The 22099-nt window shown below is 52.8% G+C and overlaps 1 protein-coding gene and 1 long non-coding RNA gene across 2 annotated transcripts in view; both read right to left on the minus strand.

Annotated features, from left to right (window-relative positions):
• The window catches only part of CACNA1E (calcium voltage-gated channel subunit alpha1 E), a 146226-nt gene extending 130552 nt beyond the window's left edge, over positions 1-15674 (minus strand). The window contains exon 1 of the mRNA XM_064720512.1: positions 15585-15674. The gene's annotated coding sequence lies outside the window, so the exon portion shown is untranslated. The remainder of the gene's footprint in view (positions 1-15584) is intronic.
• A 3405-nt stretch (positions 15675-19079) lies between these two features.
• Positions 19080-20054, minus strand: LOC135451373 (uncharacterized). The gene is made up of 3 exons (XR_010441290.1): positions 19526-20054; positions 19331-19379; positions 19080-19205 (listed from the first exon to the last, which is right to left on the minus strand). It is a non-coding gene; the product is annotated as an uncharacterized LOC135451373 (long non-coding RNA).
• Positions 20055-22099: the final 2045 nt, after the last annotated feature.

A 22099-nucleotide genomic window follows, 5' to 3' on the forward strand; every position in this document is an offset into this window, starting at 1 on the left:
TTAACCTGGCAAAGGCACTGAAAACAAGCTCTGATTTCCAACAGAGCCTTGGCTGAGGTGACTCACAAACCACAATGTGTGTCAGTGCTTAATAGACCTGCACAGGTAATTACTCCATCCTGGAAACAGCAGATTCCTGGCAAAAGGAGTCACAGCACCCCTGAGAGGGGAAAACAAAGGGATGCCACGAGGGTGAGCGACAGCAGGCTTTATTCTTCCTTCAATCCTGCTCCCATTATGCACAAAGATTTGCTGGAAAGGTCTCATTGTTTGTGCAAAAACGAAGACAGTCTCTTGCACAAATTGCACAGTGAAGAAGGGAAGGGGATAAAGGATAAGTCTGGGCTGCCATGCCAGGGGGAAGAAATTCCTCCTGGTGAGGGTGGTGAGACACGGGTTACCCAGAGAAGTTGTGAATTCTCCATCCCTGGAAGTGTTCAAAGCCACTTTGAGCATCCTGTTCTCATGGAAGGTGTCCCATGGAGCTGGACCAAGATGATCTTTAAGGTTCCCTCAAACCCAAACCATTCCAGAATTCCATGGAGACCACGTGCTGTGCATCGTCCACTGCAGGGTCCTCACCAGCAGCTACAGCCTGACAAGCACTAGGACAGATCAGAGCCCTAAATCCCTGCTAAACAAACCAAAACCTTCCTGATTCCACCCTAAAGGAGGAAAAGCATGTTTTCCTTTTGCTTTGCTCTTTGCCACAGAGAACAGAGTGGATTTGCCTTATCCTGACTTGGGATAAATGGACAATAAAAAGTGATTTTTTGCCTTGGCAGCATCACACATACTGAAATCAGGCCCTAAGGACCCTTCAGCAAGCAACCAGCTTCCCTAGTGGCTGGGAAAGCATATCCAGGACATTCTGCTGCTTAGGGCCAATAGTCTGGACCAACCCCTCCCCTTCCTCATCCTTCCCTGTTCCTGCCATCCTCAGCCACTCCAAGCTGCCACACACCCCCAGAGCTCATCCTCTGAGCCCAGCTTCTCCCACACTTGGGGAGATGGGAACAAAACAAATAAATGTTATCGTGGAGCTAAAAAGAACATTTCAGCAAATCCTGCTTCTTCCACCAGGACTAATAACCTGGCTCAGCAAGCACAGAGCTCTCACCTCCTACTCAATGCACACACACTCCCAGGGAGTCCCAGGGGCCCCTCTCCTGCTCAGGGGACACCACCAAATCCCTCAGGAAAGCCTGGCTGAGGGATTCCTCTTGGCTGCCAAAGGCTGGACCCTGCAGAGGGTCTGAGCTAGCCTGGCCACGAGCCCTGATGCTTTGCTGAGGTGCCAAGTGAAGGGTCTGTGCTTCTGGAAGCCATCTGGGCAAGAAGACAGGCATGAAGCTCAGCATTTGGAGGCACTGCTCTCTCAGATACACCCAGCTGGACCCCAGCCACCAGCAGTGGCCCCTTCTCCCTCCAGCAGCACAGCTCAGCCCCAGCCCCAATGCCAATCCTGCCCCAGCAGCGCTGATCACCCCCCATCTGCCTTGATTTCTCACAGCCAGCAGCTCCAGCACCTCCCTTTGGACCAGAGCCACTGATTTATCCTTAGGCTCCCTCTCTCCTGAGTGCTTTTTCTCCCAACAAGAGCTCAACCAGCGTTGCTTTCCCTCCTTTCATCCGCCCGCTGCCATCGCTGGCGCCGAGCCGTGCCTGCCTTCCCTCCTTCTCCCCTTTGTGCCATTATTCCCTCTCTGCTGTTCCAGCCCTCTGAAGCACGTTCCTCAGAATAATTCCTGCCACAGCAACCTTTCAGCCAGGGAGATGCTTTGTGGGACACTTGAGCACGGTGCAAAGGAGCTGAAATTTAGGATGAGATGAATTCGTGGAGCAGAGGAGGGCAGAAATAACAGCCAGGAATAACAGCCTAGCCCCAATCTCCAAGCTTGGTGCTGCTGAAAGCTGGAGCCTGGGAAGGTCCAGCAGGAAAAGAGCAACGCACATCCCATTTCTTCTTTGTATAAGACATGCACCAGTCCAGCCCAACATTCTCCACAGCCCTGACTGAGCAGCCAGGACAGGCACAGATCTAGAAAGGGCTTGGCTCTGACCCAAGCTGACTGATCAGCCCCATCTCCCTGCTGAAGTGGTGCCCCACAGCTCAGTCAGTTCCTAAATCCACCACAGAATTGGCCCTTTTGCAGCAGCACGTGCCCTTGGAGCTGGACTTCACCACATTTGCAAACACCAGTCCCTCACACTGCTCGCTGCTGGCCCCCCATCCATCCCTCTCCAGCTCCGGAGAGGCTCCAGACGAGGCTCCTGCACAGCCACACACACACTCACACACACACACAGAGCTCTTTTTACACCAGGGAGCTGCCATCTGGAGCTCTGAGACATCTCCAGGGTGGCAGAGGCCCGGCGGTGTGAGACTGGCAGCGTGTGTCACCCAGCCTGCACACACCAGGGGCTCCTCCTGCAGCCTGGCACGGCCACCTGGCACTGCCCAGCTGGCCAGCACGGCCCTGTGCTCGCCACCACCCCCACACTGGACACCAGCAGAGCCCATTGGCTTGCAGCCCCTCGCCAGGGCTATTTCTGGCAGTGCCACTCCCCCTCTCTCTCTCCTCGTGCCCACTCACTCCTTCCTAAATAGCTTCACACCACTGATTTTCCCCATGCCAGCCATCCGGCGTCTGCCAGCAGCATTGGGAGCACCAGCAGCATGTCTGAGCTGGGGAGAAGCAAGCAATCATCCCTCATGGCCCCCAGCCCCCACCTGCACAGCTCAAAGTGGCAGCAACCAAAATCCATCCCTCCCAAAAGGGACCAGGCTGACACCTCCACCCTCCCCAGACTGGCACTGCTACATGACTGCCATCCAACACTCCGGGTTTAAAGCAGGTCATTTTCTTGCTTTGAACCTTGTTTGTGTGTCAGCTGCCAGCTGAACCACTTGTGAGGGCTCCAGTCTTTCTGTCACATTCATATTTTCTGGAAAAATCCCCTTTGCCCAGGATTTCTTCTCCTGGGAAGCTGAGAAGCCTCAAAGGAAAATGAAAACAATAATTATCTCATTTGCTTCTCCTGCATTTTGCTGCTTAGGAATGTGGTTTGGACATTGTTTACCCAGGGTTTTTCTCTTGGGAAGCTGAGAAGCCTCAGAGAAAAAGGAAAACAATTCTTATCTCATTTGCTTCTCCTGTGTTGTGCTCATGTGGAATGTGTTTGGAGATTGTTTCATTGGATTCCGGTGCGAATTATTTTGACTCATTGGCCAATCAGGTTCAAGCTGTGTCAAGACTCTGGAAAGAGTCACGAGTTTTCATCTTTTGGTCAACTGGTCATTGTTTGATTGGTTTTGTGGCAATTGTTTTAACTTAATGACCAATCACAGCCAGCTGTGTCAAGGCTCTAGAGAGAGTCAAAAGTTTTTCCTTATTATCTTGTTAAACCTTCTTTCTGTTCACTATTCTTTAGTGTAGTTTTAGTATAGTATTCTTTAATACAACACCATAAAATAATAAATTAGCCTTCTAAGAACATGGAGTCAGATTCTCAATTCCTCCTCCATCCATGTGACCCTGAAAATACCACAGTCTTCCTCCAGGGTCTGTGGATCTGCCAGGGGTGCATCAAAACTCCCTCACAGCAGCACAGAAACACCATTTGGGAAAGCTACACTTGTGTGTTCCTGGGTTTTACACCCTTCCCTGTGCTGGGAATGGGCTGTACAGTCCCAAGCTGAAAACAGGGGGTGCTCAAAACCTATGAGCACCCAGATGGGATCCCCCATGTCAGGTAGCCCCTGGTACAGGGTCAGCACTGCAGCCAGGACCAGACACCTCCAGAGAAACCAAGGCTTCCCCTCAAGCACTGGCTGGGTTTATGGCCTCTCCAAGAGCTGCCAACAGGCTCTGCCCCACAGCCCTGTCACCCTCCCCTGGCAACCATCAGGTTGTCACCCCTGCTGCAGGTGACAACCAGCTCATCACTGCACTGGGGCCCATTCAATGGTCGAGGCTCAAAAAATGGTTTGGGCTGGGAGGGACCTTAAAGATGATCTTGTTCCAGCCCCTGTGCCATGGGCAGGGACTCCAAGGTGCTCCAAGCCCTGTCCAGCCTGGCCTTGAACACTTCCATGGGTCCCGGAGAACAGGCAAAGGGTCTGTCCTGGTCCTTCCTGCTGTGAGGGAACAACTCCAGCATGCCCACAGGGAGGAAAGCAGGCCTCGTGTCCAGAGCCTTGCTCTTCCCTCCTCCCCTGCTTGCGAATGCCCTGGAAGCGTTCAAAGCCACTTTGAGCAACCTGGTCTCATGGAAGGTGTCCCCCCATTGTTGTCATTATCGTGCAGGAGTTCTATTATCATTACAAGGATTCCACATTGCCAGAGTTTTGTACCTCCTTGATGTTTCTTATAGGCATCTCCTCTAGGCACTGACTCTTCCTCATCCCCACTGCAGCCACTGACTCCAGTTCCCCTCAAGCAACCAACCCACTCTTTTATAACACTCTTCTGATTGGCTACAGGTATGGCCTCTTAAAGTCAGGTCTACTCCTAATCCTTAATAATTAGCTCAGCTGCAACTCTTTAGGGGGTACGATTACATTCTACATTTCCTTTATTTACTTATGTTCTATCCCCCTACACTCCATGGCAGGGGGTGCCAGACTAGGACGACCTTTAAGGTCCCTTCCCACCCAAACCACTCCAGAATTTATTGAGGAAGCACAAAGACACAAAGACATAAATCTGGCACATTTCCTCCAAAAACATCCTTGAGCCAAAGCACTGACACCCTCAAGCCAAAACCACTCCTCCACACGAGCCAGACCTCTGCAGAGCAGAGTAGATCCGACCCCTCAGGGTTTGCCCACATCCTGCAGCCCCTCGGGGTGGATCCCCAGCCTTGCACACTCAGGCGGAACCTTGGCTCATCCCTAAATGTATTTGTTCTGGTTCAGGGTAAATTTGGGAGGTGCTTTTTATATCATAAAAGCATTATATAGTCAACCCAGGACATTACCACACCCAGGTTTATTTTGCAGAGCAAACCTGGCCCCAGAAGCTCAGCAGGGAGGATTTTCAGCACCACTGAGTGCCCAAGGAAGGTGTGGAGTCACCTGCAAAGAGCTCCCTGAGCTTTCAGCATCTCTGCAGTGTCAGGAGGCACAGGACTCAACAAAGCCTTGGCACCCAAGGGACCCTTCTGGAGAAGCTTTTGGGAAACAAGAATAATATTGTATTATTTGCTGGGAGAGTCCTGATGAAGGCAGGAATGATGAATCTGACTCCATGTTCTCAGAAAGCTAATTTATTGCTTTATGATACTATATTATATCAAAGAATACTAAACTATACTAAAGAATACAGAAGGGATACTTACTAAATACTAAAAAGATGATAATGAAAACTCGTCACTCTTTCCAGAGTCCTGACACAGCTTGGCCCCAGTTGGCCAAAGAGTCAAAACAACTCACCCCAGAATCCAATGGAACAATCACCTGTGGGTAAACTGAATTGGGTAAATCTCCAAACACATTCCAAAGCAGCAAAACACAGGAGAAGCAACTGAGAAAAAAATTGTTTTCCTTTTCTCTGAGGCTTCTCAGTTTCCCAGGAGAAGAAATCCTGGGCAAAGGGGATTTTTCTAAAGAATGTGAATGCCACAAGGATAATCCACAGTGGTTTAAAGCTCCTTGCATGGATCCAGACATCACCCAGAGCCTGGTAGGGATCCAAGAGCAAGCCCAGGTACCCAGCTCACTTCCAAGGGTGTCCCAGCAAGCTGCCAGGAGCTGAGCCAACAACACCTCTGGGTGAAGATTCCTTCACTTCCAGGCTCTCTCAGACCCCAGCACACAGCCCAAACCCCAAATGAACCTTGCCTGAGGGTGCTCCACACCAAGCAATGCATCTCTAAAAGAGCTTTGGGTTCTTTCCACATCCCACAGGAGCTGTAACACGAGGCCAGTGCTGAGTGTTTCTAAAAATCTCAGCCTGCTGAGCCCCGTGGATGCAGAGCCTGCTTGAAATGGCTAACGGATTGCATTTTTCCCAAGCTTGCTATTTCCATATGCCAGAAGGAAAAAATAATAATAGAAGAAAAAAAAAAAAGCCCTAAATCAGAGCAGTGATAAATTTATAAAGCTACTGTAGCAAAGGAAGAAATAAAAAAAAAAACCAAACCAAACCTGTAGTAGAAGCAGCCTCCCAGAAATTCCCCTGTGTAAATTAAGTCAAAAGGAAGAGGAGGAAGAAAACCCACTTCCATAACAGCATATTGTGGACAAAAGGACAACAGCAACCTTGGTCTGTCACTGTTCAGCACCCACTGCAGCAGCTCATTATTTAAGAAGCAAAACCTGCACTTTCACCCCAGGTCCAAAGCAGGGCATGGAAACCCAGGCTGGCCCCACGCTGCCTTGGAGAGCAAGGAGCATGCAGCCACCAGGCTGTCACCTCATGGGACTTAGAGAGGAGTGGCAGGGTTGAGAGCTCACCCTAAACCAGCAGAACTGTCCTGATTTCACCCTTGCTGCTGGGCTCCCCATTGAGCCCCACCAGGCTGGTGCAGAGCTGGGACATCTCCTGTGCCAAGCGCCTGCTCTCATGGGACACAGCAGGGAACAAGGGGCTCAACCCCCAGCCAAACCTGCACAGAGTGTCCCCAGCATCCCCAGGGCCAGCTCTGACCCAGCTGGAGCTTTTCCATCCAGGAAAGGCTGGGCAGTGAGCCCTTCACTCCCAGCACCACCCAAGCTCAGCTCCCAGGTCCCACCATGGAGCTGAAAACTCAAAGTGTTGTCACCCCTATCCACTACAGGGACCCTGCAAACCTAAGTTTGGGTTATTTATGGGGTCTGCAGGCAGGAAAACAGGGAAAATTCAGCTGACTCGAGGGGAAAGTCTGGCCCAGCCCAAGGTGCTGTGCCATGAGATGCAATCCTGGCTCAGAACTAGAGGTGCAGCAGAGCCGGGCAACTCCCAAAGCAGAACCAACCACTGAGGCTTCAGGAAAACACACACCAGGCAAGAGCCCAGAAAAGAAGCATGATGTGGAAAAACATGAGTTTGGGGAAGAGATGAGAAATGCAGTTATTTGGCATTCACAAGATGAAACAGAGGCAGCAGCCCCCTCAACTCCACCAAGCATCGCTGAGAGGCCCCCAGAGTAAAATGTTCCACAACCAAAACAGGGCTGCACCAGCAGTCCCTCTGAGCCCTCCCTTCTTGTGCCCAGCTTCAGAAAACAGACCTGAAAACGTTAAAACAAGAAGCCAGGAGTTAGTACAAGAAGCCAAGAGTCAATCCAAGAAGCCAAGAGTTAATCCAAGAGCTAGGGCTTTTCAGCTAATTTTTTTTTTAGGTGACACACTAAAAGCCTCACACGTTTCTATATCCCAGTGCAATGTTTACATTCCGCGGCTGAAGGGAACAGCAGGAGCAGCCCAGAGCCTGCAGCACTCAACCTTTGAATCCACAAAGCTCCAGATCCGCCCCAAAACTGGGGGAGAAAAGGGATTAAAAACCCAAATAAAGGCATTTAATGCAACCAACACACAAGGAGACCTTTTCAAGTCACCCACACCCTTTGGACACACATTAAGCACTCCAAGACAGATTTCCTATAATGTGCTGGGAACCATGCATGGCCCGAGGGAGGTGATTTGTCTTCTCCCCACAGTGATGCACAACCACAGCCAGGGTGATTTGAGGGGTGCAGAACATCTCCCAGGGCACAAAAATTACACAGGCAGCGCCCTTCTGTGGCCACATCCACCCAGCCCAACTTCAGAGCAGCCCCTAAAGTGGAGGGAATGGGGAGGTTATTCCCACCCCAATGTGCCAGTGTGAGTTAGCCCATCACACCTGAATGGAAACACTTCCAGTGCAATCCCATACAGCAAAAAATATTGTTGTTGTTATTATTATTATTAATAATAATGATGATAATAAATATTGTGCTGCAAGACAGGGTGATCAATTCCTGGTGTAGGGTACTTGTGTTTTCTGCCAGCAAGGATCCGATATCACCCAGAAAGGAGAACTGTCAAGGCTCAGTACTTGCTCTGTAGCTCCAGGAGCCACATTCCATTCATTTGCCAAGTCTGCTCTGTTTAATAGAGAAAAAAAAAAACCCACCTGAATTATTAAAGGAACTGAGGAATAACAGAGGGAGATGAAAACACCATCAGTTGCTCCCTCTCCAATCTGATTTTTTTTCAAGCTGATTTAAAACCTCGCTTTGACTCTGCTCCTGCTGCTGGGCACTTCATTCACAGAGGAAGCCTTTATTAGTAAAATACATATTTGAGCCATCAGAGCAGCTTCAGCTTTTCTTTTCATCACCTCACCCCAGCTCATCCTGGAAAGAGCTGCACGGTGAGGGGAGCAGGGAAAAAAATGCATGCAAGAGCTTAACACATTCAAAACAAAGAGAACAGCCCTTGGGGAGGAGAGCAGCATAATTAAAACATTAATTCAGATTACAGCTTTTGCTCTGGGCCAGCTCCAGTCACCCAAAAATCCCAGTAAGGGATGGAGCCAGGTCAGAGCGCAGTTCTCAGGCTCAGCCCCAGGCACAGCAAAGCCCTCTCCATCACCCCCTCCCCAAGGCAGAAGCTGAAAAACCACCTCCCTTCAGAGGGAATCATAGGGAAAAACAAGCTCCAGCTCTCAAGCAGCAAATTAAATACCTGGAATAACAAGTAGGAAACAGGTGACGGCTCCAAGGCTGATAAACGCTCTGAGCAGCACTGAGTGCTCCCTGCATGAGCAACGCACACAAAGTGACTAAAACAAAGTCATGGCAGCCACAGGGGACTCGAGGGAGATGTGGCAGCCACGGAGGGAGGTTTGGCAGGTGGCTGGGAGCAGGCACTGGAACAGGAGGCAGGCAGGGAATGCTGCAGCATCCCTGGCCACACAGTGCTGGGAGATGGGAAGCGCCACCCCAAGGGCCAGATCAACACCTGGGCCATAACTCAGTGGGAAAAGGGGAAAAACCTGCAGCAGAGTGAGAAATTCTCCCTGCAAGGTCTTTAATAGATCTGCCTGCCCAGGGTGTGGGGTGGCAGCCAGGCAGAGATCTACTGGGGGCAAAAGTGCCAAGGTGGGGGGAGAAGGAAGAAAAAAAGTCATTTTATCTGGTGGAAAGCATCTACTCCAACACAGCAGACACACTTCATTACAGTTTTGCTTTTTATATCACATCCACCACAGGAAAAACAGCACCAGATTTAAAAGATGGCTCTCAAACCTGAAGCCTCCAAACCTTCAGCTTCCTATTGCCCTTGCCATCAAATCTGGATGCTGTATAAACTTCTGCCTTCCTCTCACCCTTTCTACTGATTCTCATGATTTTGCCTGGTGTAAAACCAGCTTCAACCCCACAGAAGCATTTCAATTTCAACCAAAATGCTGCTTCCAAGGCTGGGGGAACATCCCTGTCCATAGAGTGCAGGTTTTACACCCTGGTCCAACACACAGGATGTCCGTGGATTCCCTGGATCATCCTGAGGAGTGGTTTCCTCCTCTCCTTGCCCAGCATCACCCCAACCCACAAAAAGGCATTTTAGGGCATTCCTCACCCCCTGTGACACTGCAAGTGCTCCAGGACCCAGCAGCACTTCTGATGCTCCAGGATCTACAGAGGGGATGGCCCTGGGACAGAATCAGAATACACATCCACTATCAACAGAGCAAGGCCAACCTCCTAGTGCCCATGTCACACTGCAGAGTTTGGGACACTGTCTTTATAAAGACTCAGTTTCCACCTGTAGGTCCCTGCCCAAAAAAACATGAACCTCTCAGAAGAGACCAAGTTTCACACGTGTGGAGCGTGAATCTGGTACCCACCAGCAACCTCATCCACCTCCAGACCCCTTGGAAAAAACACAGGAGCAGACATGTGCTCAGTGGAAAATTTAAGAGTTCATAGATGCATACAAGTCAGGCTGGAAGGGGAAGGAGCCTCTCCCGGAGCTCAGTAGGCAGAGAGGAGCAGGAGAGGGTTTACAGGACAGCAGGCTGATGTACAGGGAGGTTTTCCAGCCTGGATCAGAAGCAGGAGCTCCAGAGACAGATGTGAAGGTGAACCTGGATAAAGCAAAGCTCTGCTGGCAGGACCAGCTCGCCACAGCTCCAGAGCAGATGATATCCAGCCCACTCCTGCTGCCTGTACATCCCAACCAGCCCTGGACAGAGTGCAGCTGCTGCCAGGCAAGGAAAAGGGCTGGAAGGAGCCAAAGATGGATCAGAGAGGCAGCAACACCCCTGAACACAGAGCAAAAAAGGACAAGTAGAGAGGAACATGAAGGATCCATAAATCCCCACGCAGATGTGGAACCATCTCACCAGAGGACACTGGTGTAATGAGCCACCACACAGTGGCACCGAGCAAGAAATCAACTCAATCCCCTCTTCCTCCTCTTCCTCCTCCTCCCTGGAAAATCTGGCACCCTGGAAAAACCTGCCCAGCCTTTGCATTCTGCAAACCTCAGCTCTAAAAATAACGCTGGGTGCAAGTGACACATTTCGCTGGGAGCCGGGAGCGCAGCCCACGGAGGCAGACAGCAGGGACAGGTTTTGTAAACAGGGCTTTTTTAGGGTTTAGGGAGCCAGAACCAAACACCCAAAGGCAGCCTTGGGTGGGGCAGAACTGAAGGAGGGACCCCATCACAGGGAAAAATCCCACAGAGGAAAAAAATTCAAGGGCTACCCCTGTTTCCCAACACATCCCATATGTCCCAACTCACATTTGTAAGGTTTTAGGATGGAGTTTCTCACCCTGTATCACACCACAAGAAGGGTCCCAGCTCCAGCCATGCCCACAGCAATAATTCTCCCCTCCCAAGCTGCTTCCAGAGAGAAAATCTCCTATTTTTAGGGAAAGCAAAGGCCATATAGACAACAACCCCATTGTTGTCCCACAGCCCATCTCCCAATCCCCCAAATAAGCAGGGGAGATGCTTATAATCCTTCCCTGAGCCACTCACTCCCCAGGGGCCAGGATGAGAGGCAGAGCAGGAGGAAGAGGAGCCCGAAGTGTTGCTCAGTTAATCACAGTAATTAGCCACCATCTTGAGCAACTCCCCTTCGGTACAGACTGATTTTCTCACACAAGGTTTCAATTAAAACTCATCTCAAAACCGAAGTGGAAGTACCACCCTGACCCACCCTGGGGCTCATCCAGGATATGGGAACGTGCACAAGTGGTGCTGTTCTCCTTTTAGGACAAGCTTTAATTAATTTTAAACCAGGTTATGGTTTCCCAGCCCTGCTTGGGGAGCCGCAGCACCTTCTGCCTGCAGCTCGGTGGGCAAACAAGGCAAGGGGAATGCAAATGCTCTTGGCTGCACCAGAGAACTTGAGAAAAACATTAGCCACAGCCTAATGAGGCTCTCCAGGGATGTGCTGTCAGGGGTGAGGCTCAGGCCTGCCCACACCTCTGTGCTTTGAGGCACCTTTCCAGCTGGTTTGTACTGATTTATAGGCAGCAGTCCTGTCAGAACCACACTGGAGCTGAGCCCCTGGTCCCCTGATCATTTTGAGCTTTCCTGCAGAGATCAGGCTCAGACATCTCCAATGCCTGGGGCAGGGGCTGCACACCCGGACCTTGGGGTGCTTTTAATGGAACCCCCATTCCCTGTGTATTAAGTGAGAGGAAATAAAGTGTTTTGGCACTAAAGAAACAGAACAATAACTCAGAGGCAGGCTGGAAAGCACAGATGCCTGTGGATGGCAAGCTGCAGGAGCGGGTGTTTTGGTGCCCATGCTGGTTCCTTTAAACAACTGCCTGAAAAACCCAATACTGGATTTAAATCCACCACAGGCAGCCTCTGAAGCAGGGAGCACAGATCCCAGCACATCTCTGCTGAAGAGGAGGAAAATCAGCCCTTCTGCACCAGTAAACAGCACGATGGGAGGGTCCCCTTGACACGGGATTTTTGGGGGAGAATCCCACCCCCCTCACTTTGCAGATGCCACATCCCAGCATCGCTGGGGAACTGTGGAACAATTGGTGCCAGGGAGCACCTGAGCCAACCTGCTGGCTCAGAGCAAAGTGGGCATGATGCCAGGGGTACAGAAAGGGAGAAAGCCCAAAGCCTTTGCCCCTGGGCTCCCGCCTGCCCTGATCATTCCTCAGGCTGACAGAGAGCTCAGCAGCCTCTCCCCAGGCACGAGGCCTCAGCACCGTGACTAATGGTATGTTTTGACATCCCTGAAATACTCCAGCACTTCATTTCAGCCGCAGGGAGCAGGAAGGAAGGAGGGGACAGGCTGGTGGGGAGCCGGCACCAGGAGGGGAGGGTGGAAAGAGCAACAGGCAGGGATAGAGCAAAGCAGCACGGAAAAGAATCAGGAGGCGGATGAGGGGCAGGCTGAGACCTGGAAGGCACCTGGGGAGCTTTTCTGGTCCCCTCTGCTGCTTGGCTGTGCCTTCCCTGGAGCTCTGTGGAGCTGCAAGGCACTGGATTCATTTATCATCTCCTCCCAAACACACCGCTGGAGTGGGGACACAGGGATGCTCCACTAACCCCCAGCACTTGTGTACATGGTTGGGGAGGGATGCAGGGTCACTGGAATCCCTGTCTGTGGTTGGGGAGGGATTCAGGATAGCTGGAATCCTTGTCTGTGGTTGGGGATGGAAGCAGGATGGTTGGAATCCCTATCAGTGGTTGGGAAGGAATGCAGGATGGCTGGAATCCCTGTCTGTGGTTGGGGAGGGAAGCAGGATGGCTGGAATCCCTGTCCATCGTTGGGAAGGGATTCAGGGTCACTGGAATCCCTGTCTGTGGTTGGGAAGGCATGCAGGATGAGTGGAATCCCTCTCCATGGTTGGGAATGGATGCAGGGTCACTGGAATCCCTGTGAGGGATGCAGGGTCACTGGAATCCCTGTGAGGGATGCAGGATGGCTGGAATCCCTGTGAGGGATGCAGGGTGGCTGGAATCCCTGCCCAGGGAGGCAGGAGCAGGCAGTGAGTCCCCAGGCTGCTCCTTTGCAGTGTCTCCAGCAGAGGCAGGAAGGTGACAGCCGGCAGCCCCCGGGGAGGTTCATTAATTACCGAGCCTCTGTGAGCTCCAGCAGGCACCTCCGGAGCCAGCGGGGACAGGGCAGGCACCAGCCCAGCTGCCGGCCACACCATCTGCCAGCCACAGCCATGGGGGACCTGCAGCTTTTCCTGGCACCCCTAGCTCATCCCCCGCTGCTCAGGCAGGGCTGCTGCACCCCAGGGGCTGGGCAGAGCCCAGAGCAGGGGCTCCACACCACCACAGCAGAGAGGCAGATGGGGAAAATTGAACAGCACCTGGAGAACAGGCCCAAAGTGCAGCCCTGGCCTGGGGGAAGTGGCTCAGAACGACATCAGACTCACCCCAAAGCAGCAAGCAGAGGACAGGAGTCACCCCCTGGCTGCACCAGCCCAGTGTCCACCCATAAATTGCAGCCACGAGCATCCTCAGGATGCAGGAATGAGCAGAAACTCGGGCTGCCGCTCACACAAGTTCCCTTGGGTCACCACCAGGAGCCCATCTGGCAGCAGCAGAGGTGCTGGGGGAGTGCTGGGGGCACCGCTTTCTCCTCTCAGCTGTCACCAAAGTCACCGGTGTGGCTGGGAGTGATTCAGAGCAGTGCATGAGGAGCTGTGAGTCACACGCTGGATGCGGTGGGTGGCTGCATTGACTCAGCCACGCCGGGGATGGGCCACGGGGGGCTGCAGCCTCACATGGCCCAGGGGACAGGGCTGCCAGAGGTGTCACACACATGCTCACGTCCCCATTAGTGCCCTCAGCGAGCCAGAGGGAGGCTCTGCCTCAGCACCAGCCTGTCACTTGCCCCAAAAAAGGGCCAAGGTGCCAGGGTCTGGCCGTGCTCTCACTCAGCCTGTCCCTGGTAAAAGGTTTGCACTGCCCTGCGTGGCAGCAGAGGAGGAGGAACCCTACCCCAGGTGCTCAAGGGATGCAAATCCTTCCCAAACTACAGCACACAAACTTTCCAGGCATTCCAGGACTGCTGAGGAGTGAAGCAACTCTGCCAGGCAGCAGCAGAGACCAGAGGGGAGTTCAGTGCCAGGGCCTGATGCCACCACCACCAGTAGCTCCAGGAGAGCTCAGCCTGTCTGCTTTGGGCAGAGGGGGCTGCAGGAAACGCTGACATTTGGGTGGCACTCGGTGTCTCCTGTCACTCAGGGGTGCTGGATGTGCCCCAGCCTTGCCAGAGCTGCCAACAGCAGCAGCTGGAGTGCCTGGCACATCCCGCTGGCAGCGCCCTCCGTGCTGCTCTGCCCCCTGTGCCAGAGCTGCCCTGCCGCGGGTCGGGGCCAGCCTGAGTGTCACCGAACCTAGGGCACCCTGAGCCCAGAGTGTCACTGAACCTGGGGCACCCTGAGCCCAGAGTGTCACCTCATCCAGGACACCCTGAGCCCAGAATGTCACCTCATCCAGGGCACCCTGAGCCCCATGTGCAGCACAGACCGAGCCTGGAGTGTTACCTCATCCAGGACACCCTGAGCCTGGAGTGCAGCACAGACCAAGCCTGGAGTGTCACCTCATCCAGGGCACCCTGAGCCCCATGTGCAGCACAGACCAGCCCAGAGTGTCACCTCATCCAGGGCACCCCAAGCCCGGAGTGTCACCGCATCCAGGGCACCCTGAGCCTGGAGTGCAGCACGGAGCGAGCCCGCAGAGCAGGCTGAGATCACCCCGGGGCCGCGGTTGGGATGTGTGACCCCTCCTGGGCAGGGTCCAGGCTGTCACTTGTCACCCGGGATGTTGGATAAATGTTATCCCTGGCCCCGCTCCAGCCGCTGGAGCCAGGAGCACCCAAACACACGCTCTGCACCGCAGGAGGAGCTGGGAGAGCTGGAGCAACGAGGCAAACAATCCCTGATTTAGGACCCCACTCACTCATCACTGTCACCAGCATCGCCTGGACCCACAGAAAGCAGGGACTGGGAGCAGGGAGACAACACGAGACAGAGCAGAGAAGAGGAACGAAGGGATGCCGCTCATTTGGGAAGCCCTGGGCTGGCGGGGGAGCTGGGCTGGAGCCGGAGGAGCCCCGAGCATCCCAGCCAGGGCACCCCAGGGCAGGGGAGCAGAGGGGTGACACCTCAATCCGGCCTCACCCACCGGGGCATTAGCGTGGGGACACCCACTAACACAGCATCCTTCCCGAGCGTGGCGGGTCCCCCGGGACCCCCATTCCCCCCCAAACCACCCAGAGCCAAACTTTGCCAGAGCCGATCCCCGCGCCTCAAAAACCTCGGGAGTGGGCAAAACGGGGCTCCAAAGTTGGGATGTCGTCCCAGAGCGGTGCTGGAACCCCGAGGTGGCCGGGCTGAACCCACCTGTGGCCGCCGGCTGCCTCCCGCTCCTTCCCCCGCGCTGCATCCGCGGAGCCCCGCGCATCCCGAGAGCGGAGCCAGCAGCGCTGCCCACCGGGAACCGCTCGGAGAGAGGAGGAGGAGGAGGATGGAGACAGCCCCAAGTGGCGTCTCCCGACCGGCCCCAACAGGTAGCAGCGAGCTGGATGGGGAGGGGGACACACGCGATGTCCCCGCGGACTTTGGGAGAGCAGCGGGAGCTGGTCCAGGCCCCCCATCCCGCTGAGCATCCTTACCTGGGCACGGAGGCATGGATCCGGCCGGGGGGCATTCCACAGGCATGGTTTGTAATGGGAAAGGGAGGGAAAGAGCCGTGGGGAAGGGAGGGAAAAAAAGGAGGGAGGGGAGAGGAAGGGGGGAGGGAGAGACGAGAGGAGCGGGGAAGGAAGGAAGGGAAGGGGGAGGGGGGGATAAAACGAAATTTTAAAAAAATAAAAAAAAAAAAGGGAAGAAAATAGAGACAGTTAAAATCTGTCTCCTGCCCACACAGTGAAAAAGAAATTTCTGACAATCGGAGGAAGGGAACTCGCGCATAAACCAGAGGGGGCAGACGGGGGATAACAAAGGAGGGAAGGAGCCGAGACAACACACGGCGGCTGTCCGGGCACACAGCCCCTGGCACAGCAAGCACGGGCACACACGCAGCCCTCTGCCCAGCCAGGACACCCCAAACCCGGCCAGGGACCCCCACTGCCCCCAGCCCCTCCTGCTCCCCCTGCCCGGTCACCAGGGCACGGTGACCGTGACAACCAGGCGAAACAGGGCAGCTGTGGGGACAAGGGACAAGGATGCACATCACCGCCTTTGCAGAGTGCATCTCCTCTCCCTCTGCCTGGGCTCTGCTTGCCTGTCCCAGGCTGGAGCTGGAGGTGACACTGCTGCTCTGTGTCACTCCAGGAGCCCCCCAGTACTGCGAGGCAGCACACAGATTTCTCACAGGGGTTTCTCACACAGATTTCTCACACAGATTTCTCACATTCCCCCTGGCACGGCACAGCTGCTGGGCACGGGAGCCCCCAAAATCTCATCCCCCCGCTGGGAGGCCACACCCGGCAGGCTCCTTTGGGTGGCCCACACCTCCATGTCCCTTTGCCTGGGTTTTTTCCTTTCACCACACTGCAGAAAGGAAACCTGCGTGGCTTGGCAACATCCAGCAGCATCCTGGGCTTTTAATCTTCCAGGCCTGGCCACAAAGGCTGCCCCAAAGCTGTCCCTGAGCCCTGGCAGGTGCTGCTCTGTGGCACACAACCCCAGAGCTGGAGCAGCACTTCTGCTCCCTGTGGCTCTGCAGTGCCCCCCTGGCACCTCTGCCACCCCTGGCAGCGACACTGTGCCACCCAGCCTGGCAGCTGTCTCTTTAAAGCCTCCATCCCTGAATCTGAATGAGGAGAACCTTGGAGATGAGCGCTTCATCTCATCTCCCCTCGCTCATTCATTCATCCTCCTGCCAGAGGAAAACCTGCGTGTTCCCATTCTCCTTGGGGTGGACAGAAATCCCTCAAACAGCTCCCAGATGGACAGAAAACCCTGCAAAAACCCTGCACACCACAATCCAGCCCAAGTAAGGCCGTTCTAGCACGTACAAAAGGGTACAAATGCTGCCACAGGGTCCACTCCTGTCAGCAATTCTCCCACTCATCCTCCTGCATTCCCACAAGCTGGCACTGACAGGGATGAGAACATTCCCTGTTGGAGGGCATCCCTCCAGCTCCCCAGAGCTCTGCCAGCACCTCACACCCAGCCCTGCACGCACGGTGCTCCCAAATCCTGCTCTCCACGGGCTCTCTTAGCTGGGACTCACCCAGTTTGGGGCCAGCTGAATGCCCCAGCCCCGTGCCAAGCCCAGGGTGTGTTTATTTAAACCCACACGTGCTGTTCTTTGAGGACCAGGCATTCCTTGCATCCTGGTGTCTCCATGGTTACCTGCTCACGGTGCCAGCCGGGGGTGACTGAACTCCGGGCACTTCACCATCCACCACCCATCTCTCCCTGTCCCCCTTCCCTTGTCCCTCTGCTCCAGCTCCAGAGCAGCAGCAGCAGGGGGAGGAGAAGCCAAGGTTCTCCCCAGGAACTCGTTATTATTACGTGAATAATCCTGCCGGCTCCGCGGATGACAGGGCACGAATGCAGATCAGCTTCCTCATCCCGAGAGAGAGAAAACACATTCCTGATCGGCACCGAGACAAAGCTGAGCATCTCCTCCCACCAGCCGGAGCCAGACAGGAGTGAAATGTGGAGCATCACCCACATCCCAGCGCGGAGCTGCTGCTGCCGTCCCTGGGGGAGCAGCGGCATTCCCGAGGCATTCCCAAATTGTCTGCTGGTCCCGTCAGGTGCTGAGAGCACGGGAGACACAAATATTCACCCTGCAGGGTGGGAGTGCAAGGAAAAGAGCCGAAAAATGCAGGGCTGCAAAGCCCAGCTAGGCAGGAATGTGTTTTTGTATATCCAGGGGTGTCCAGCTTTGAGCAAAGGTTTGTGGAAGCACCTGCAGATACCTGGGGCTGTTGTCCAAAGCACCCGGACCTGATTTGTTGTATTTCTTGCACTGATCCTCTCTGACCATGTTCACAGGGGTTCTTGGATGAGGGAAGAGATGAGGATCTGACTCCGTGTTTGAGAAGGCTTGATTTATTATTTTATCACATATATTACATTAAAACTATACTAAAAGAATAGAAGAAAAGGTTTCATCAGGAGGCTGGCTAAGAATAGAATAGCAAAGAATGATAACAAAGGTTTGTGGCTCAGCTCTCTGTCTGAGCCAGCTGACTGTGATTGGCCATTAATTAGAAACAACCACATGAGACCAATCACAGATGCACCTGTTGCATTCCACAGCAGCAGATAATCAATGTTTACATTTTGTTCCTGAGGCCTCCCAGCTTCTCAGGAGGAAAAATCCTAAGGAAAGGATTTTCCATAAAAGATGTCTGCGACAATCCATGAGCTCTCCTGACCCTTTATCCCCACCCAGCAGCTCTGTGCAGAGTAACCTCAAGGACCCCCAAGGTTCCAACCCACAGCACAGCACAAAATCCAAACTGGTTTTCCTCCTCCTCACCACAATCATTCCAGGTGCAGGCTAACAGGGGGCAAGTTCAGAGGGCAGCAAAACACAATTTACCAGGGGAAAAAGTTGCCTGGAAGAATTGGATTTGTCTAGTCTGGAAATCAGAAGAGATTTGGTAGCAGGCTTCAATTATGCAGAGGGTTGCTGCAAAGGATGTGGGAATAAATTGTTCTGCATCCCCACAGGGAACAGGACGAGGCTGTAAATTGTAGATTAGAGTAGAAATAAAAAAAACCCAAAAAAACCACCTCAGTGGCAAGGATTATTTAAGCTGTGGGACAGACAACAGGGAAGCTGCTGGGATTTGAGAGCAAACACCAGTGGGGTGGGCTGGAGGGAGCAGCTTGGCACTGGGAGAGGACCCCCATGCAAGCTCTGCTCTTGCCCAGGCACTGCAGCATTGAGCTCCTGCTTCAAGCTGGCCTCTCACTGCTCTCTGCCAAGCAGGGGTGCACCAAGAGCCTTTTTGGGGGTGCCTTCCACAGCTGGCAAATACTCACAATTCCACCTTGGGGTGAAAAAAGCACTTTCCAGTCAATGCCACATGCTCGCAGTAAGGTTTGTTCCTGAGGAACTGCCTGTGCCAAACTACAGATTTCTGTTTAACAACAGGAGAGCCCATGGAACTTGAAACATCTTTAATAATATTTACTCTCTTGCAATAATATCAACGCTAACAAGGCCAGGGGAGAGAAAAAAACTCGTCCTACACCTCAGGATGTTTATGTAAGGAGAGACTAAACTTTCCTGAAGTAGGAACTTTTCCAAAACCAGACAATCCTCCCTGGAAAATAAAAAAGAAAACAATTTCAGTGATAAATTTATGAGATGAAGTTGCAAAAGCAAAATACCAGAGTGCTGTGGGAGACAGACAAAAACATGGATTTTTTTTTTCTTTCGAGACCTTACTTTTGGAAGCTGCATCCTGAATGGGCTGATCCAGAAGCACTGAATTTGTCTGGAAAAAAAAAAAAAAAACTCCTGATTTTTTTTATTTACCCATCAGCTATTGCAGACTGCAAGAAAAATATCAGCAGATGAAAATATCAGCAAATGAAAATATCAGCAAATTTCCCTCTGAATGCCCTGGCTGAATTTTGTCACCTGGGTTATGCCCAAAGAGGCAGCAGCTCCAGCCTGTCAGTGGAACCTGAGCACAGAGGAGAAGCCTTTGCTTTCTGCTCCACCTCAGACCCTCAGTTTATTCTCCATTTCTGAACCAAGTGCTGCTCTCCACTCCCCAAATCCTCCTTTCAGCTGGAGCACAGATTTTCCTGGCACTCGTCCTGCCTCACCAGGCAGCCTCCTGTGTTTGAAATGTCTCTGCCATGTGGGAAGCACACAGGGACCTGTGCTCTTCCCCTGCTCCTCAGCACATGCAGGTGCCTGCATCTCATTTTTATCCAGTATTTTTATCCATTTCTCCACCCTCCCCATCCCTGCCTGGGCTGTTTGACTCAAATCTGAGCCATTTCTCAGGGTCTGTCTCACAGCCCAGTCAACACAGAGGAAACTGGTGCCAAAAACCCATTTCTTCCTGATCTGATTGTTTGTTTTCCTGCCTTTCCAGTTTGGGATTTTTGACAGGGAGCCATGTGGAACCAACTGCTCATTGTTTACTGGGAAGCCTGAGGCAGCGTTTCAGTCATTCCGCTCGCCAGAGGACCCGAGGAGATGATGGAAAGTCAATTAGCTCCCTGCAAAAACCTCTTTGGCAGAGCTCTGTGGTGTCCACACACACTGCAAATCCAACCCAAACTGGTGGCCAGGCAGCACCAGGGCAAAGCTGCTCCTGCTGTGCTGCTCTGGTCCCCAGCTGAGGCACCTCCCTGAATCCACCCTGCTCCTTATAAACAGCTGATCCCCAAAACCACAGCTGATCTCCAAATCCACCCTGCTCCTCATCCACAGCTGATCCCCAAAACCACAGCTGATCTCCAAATCCACCCTGCTCCTCATCCACAGCTGATCCCAAAACCATCCTGATCCTTATCCACAGCTGGTCCCCAAAACCAAACCCACCCTGCTCCTTATCCACACTGATCCCTAAAACCACAGCTGATCCCCAAACCCACCCTGCTCCTCATCCACAGCTGATCCCCAAAACCAAAACCACCCTGCTCTCCTTATCCAGAGCTGATCCCCAAAACCACCCTGCTCCTTATCCAGCTGATCCCCAAAACCTCACTGTTCCTTATCCAGCTGATCCCCAAAACCAAACCCACCCTCCTCATCATCCACAGCTGATCCCCAAACCCACCCTGCTCCTCATCCACAGCTGATCCCAAAACCTCCCTGCTCCTTATCCACAGCTGGTCCCCAAAACCTCCCTGCTCCTTATCCACAGCTGGTCCCCAAAACCTCCCTGCTCCTTATCCAGCTGATCCCCAAATCCACCCTGCTCCTTCAGCTGATCCCAAAACCTCCCTGCTCCTCATCCACAGCTGATCCAGAGGCTTTGGAGGGAGGCCCCGCCCTGTCTCTTTAAAACCTTCACCCCTAAATCTGAATGAGGAGGATCTTGTTGATGAGTGCTTCATCTGAACATCTCATCCAGCACTCCCTTGGTTCACCCATTCATGCTGCTCCAGCTTCCAGCATCTTCCCAGCTCCTCCAGAAATCTCCCAGTGCTCAGGCAGGGTGGGCAGCTCCTCACCCTAAAGCTCTGGTGGCAATCCAAGAGACAGCTCCAGCCTGAGACAGCCCAAACACACCACCAGGTGCTGGCACTTCTCCCAACAAACCTTCAGTAATTCTTATTTCTTTGAATCTGCTCCAAGACAACTCCTCAGCATCCCCCTGACTGCAAAGCAGAACAGGGTATTATCCCAAGAGAATAAATAAAAACAGTGGGTTTAAAATGTGGATATTTTTAACATGTCCCTTGGCACCTGCTGGCAGCTCCTCCCCAACCCCAGGGCTCATCCAGGTGGTTTTAAGCCAGGCTTTGATGGATTTTTCAAAGCCCCATCTCCTCTCCAGCCACTCTTTTCCACACAAGTAGTGCAACAGAGCGTTCCCAAACACCCAACAGCAGCATTTTGTCCTCTCCAGCTCCTCCACCCAGCTGCAGACCTCAGCAGCAGCTCTGTTGTTTTTCACATTATTAAAATATTAGTGAATTATTAAAAATATTTTTAACGAGCACAGCTTAGGGCTGGGTCCCAAATGGTTCCAGAAACAAACATCTTGCAATGTTCCTGCACTTACAGTAACACTGAAATGGACCAGAAAATTACTAATTCTGATTTCATTCCTATCCAAGTCAAGCACAGCTCTAAAATCATTGCTTTTGTGGATTATGTTTGTGATGTTATCAGTTGTGTGCCCTTCCCTCATAAAACATTTACCTTCACCAGATGAAGGGAGGGTTCAGCACCTCCAGCTGCAGGAGGCAGCCAGTTTGTCACAATCTGTTCTAAAGACCCCAAAAAATAGTCAACATTTAACACTTTTTGCCTTTTCCACTCTAAGTTTGTAGGGTGCCAGAGGATGAGCAGGGCCTTTTGAAAGCTCTGGCAAGAGCAGCACAGAAGTTCTGCAGGTTGCCTGGGGGAAAAACAGGAAAGGTAAGAAGAAAAGAAAGAAAGTTCAGAAAGCTGGAAAAGTAAGTTTTAGAAAGAGTAGAGAAACTTAGAATTAGTTGTAAAGTTTGAAGGTAGAAAAAGTTGTAAGAG

The sequence above is a fragment of the Zonotrichia leucophrys genome, chromosome 8 (genome assembly GCF_028769735.1).
Source record: "Zonotrichia leucophrys gambelii isolate GWCS_2022_RI chromosome 8, RI_Zleu_2.0, whole genome shotgun sequence".
Taxonomy (NCBI): Eukaryota; Metazoa; Chordata; class Aves; order Passeriformes; family Passerellidae; genus Zonotrichia; species Zonotrichia leucophrys.